A 2,595-nucleotide genomic window follows, 5' to 3' on the forward strand; every position below is an offset into this window, starting at 1 on the left:
TGATAAGCTGGCTGGAGTCTGGATGTCTAGTCTCCCACTACATGGGGGTGCAATATGCGCTGTGATGGTATGACACTTACAATTTCTCTGGCTATCTATAGTTGAAATCCCATTATTATATTTTTGTGCTGTCTCAAATCAGCAGCGGGCTCGTAGAGCCAGGATGGGGGCGGATACAGTCTCCGTTGTGATCACTCCTCCCTGTGTGGCACTCCCCTAGGGGCGTTCCCCTATAGTGGTAGGGAGATTGTGTGATGGCTGGTTATTCCCCCGTTCTGAGCCGCGATGCGCATGCGCGAGATAGTTAGGTTCTATTGGATATGACACAAACGTTTGAATTAATTCAAACAGATATCGCGAGATTTGGCAGCCATTGCTACATAAACGTTCTGTATATCGTGTGGAAGCACTTCTTGATAAAGTGCTAGACACGAAACGCGTAGAAAGGTTGCATCCCTTGATTTTATCTTCATTAAAGATTATACATTTTTTGGCCAGACCTGTTCTTCTTTTGGATCGCTGCATCACTCTCTACATTGACAGACCGTTAGGGGTCGGGCCGGGGGCGGGCGCGTCACTGGCCGGGGGCGGGCCAGTGACGTCTCGGAGCTGGTTCGCCCTCATTGGGCGAACCGCGCTCACGTGACCGGCCTGTCTCGCTGGCAAGCGGGGGAATTTTAAATTCCCCTAAGACCTGCGCTTCTGCAAGCGCGCGGAAGCATAGGGGAGCCCCTACTAAAGCCGCTCTAATTGCGGCTGTAGGGGCTCAGTGCTGAGCGGGAGCGCGCGTCAGCACGCTCCCGCCAGCAAGCGCCAAACATGGCCAAGGCCTAAGGTTGTGCCTATAGTTATAGCGCCGCCGATGGTGACGGCGACACGACGGGTGACGTCACCCGTCGCCACCGGCGAAAGTTATGTTTCGCCGGGGCGGCGGCGGCGCGGGATTCCGGGCATTTAATTGGTTCAAGGACCATCACGTGACACGACGGCCCCTGAAAAATCAAATTTGCCGGCTTCAAGTTTTCGCGACGGCGACGTTGCTCCGTCGCTTTGTCGCCGTTGTGTGCACTATAAGCGCACGCGGCGGCGGCAATGCTTTTGTGTTTGTGCGATGTTGTGTTGCTGTCGCAGGCACTATAAGCACGGCCTAAGGGCTGTTAAATAGTGTGTGCAGCCGTGCACAAATGTATTACATTTGTGCACACACACACACACACACACACACATATACATACAAACACACACACACATACACATATACATACATACATATACACACACACACACACATATACATACACATACACACACATATATGCACACACACACACACACACATATACATACATACATATATACACACATACACACACACACACACACACACACACATGCATACATATATGCACACACACACACACACACACACACATTCAGCGCCGGTAGCAGCGTAAAAATATTATTTTCCCCGTCTTCGCCGCTGTCTGTCGGCTCCCCGCTCCCTGGCGTGCGCGCGCGGCCCTTGTATAGAAGGGCTGACTCACCTCAGCCATCTATAACTGCCGTGCGCTCGCACCCCCACCACTATAGAACGGCCCTAAGGCTGAGGACCCGCTGCGGACGGCCGCGCGCGCGGACCACAAGCCCCTACCTGCTGCCCATCTGTCCCCGCTGCCTCCTTCCGGCGAGGCTCACTACGCGCTGCCCATCTGTGTGTGTGAGTGTGTGAGTGTGTGAGTGTGTGAGTGTGTGAGTGTGTGAGTGTGTGAGTGTGTGAGTGTGTGAGTGTGTGTGTGAGTGTGTGTGTGGGGACGGACCGACTGGGGAGGGGTAAGGGGGAGGGGGAGGAGGGTCAGCACGGAGAGCCCTCCGCTCAAACCACACCCCCCCCCCCCGCTCCCGCTCCCGCTCCCTACAGCCCGCAGGTTCAATTGCCTCTCAGCGTGCCGCCTGCATGCAGTGCTTAGCCTAAACTGTAACAAGCTGTGCAAATCCAGCTAAAGGCAAACAGCCACCAGGCACTTTTCTTGGCTATAAAGGTGCAATTCCTGATAAGAACATATGTTGGAAAGGGAAATAAGGTGAGGAAGCATGTTAGCAAGGTAACACTCCCAGACTATTTAAACATAGTCACATAATGCCACAAAATCAGGTCCTCAGCGGGGAAAAATATAAGTTGCATGCATTTATCCCTAACCACTTTGCTGTATGGTGTGTGTGTTGTGTTGTGTTGTGAACCCTTGTAGAGGTGTAATGGGTAAACAAAATGTATATAATTACTCATTGATAAAATATAGAATACATTTTTAATAGGGATAGATTTAAAAAAAATTGCTTGTACTCTATAAAACATTAATGTAAATTAATCTGTGCGATCATATCTGTGTTAAATAAATGTTATGCTGTGCTCACCACGGACAAGGAGAGTCCCCGAAACTGAGGTGAGATGGGTAACAAACTGCACCCACAGCTACGGGACACGCCTGGAAAGTGGAAAATAGGCGTCTGGAACCGTCTGGGAGTATAAGATAAAGTAAGATACTCGCCAGACGAGAAGGGAGGTTCCAGAAGATAGGTGGTACCGAGAGCCTGGGG

The sequence above is a fragment of the Ascaphus truei genome, unplaced genomic scaffold (assembly GCF_040206685.1).
Source record: "Ascaphus truei isolate aAscTru1 unplaced genomic scaffold, aAscTru1.hap1 HAP1_SCAFFOLD_628, whole genome shotgun sequence".
Classification (NCBI taxonomy): domain Eukaryota; kingdom Metazoa; phylum Chordata; class Amphibia; order Anura; family Ascaphidae; genus Ascaphus; species Ascaphus truei.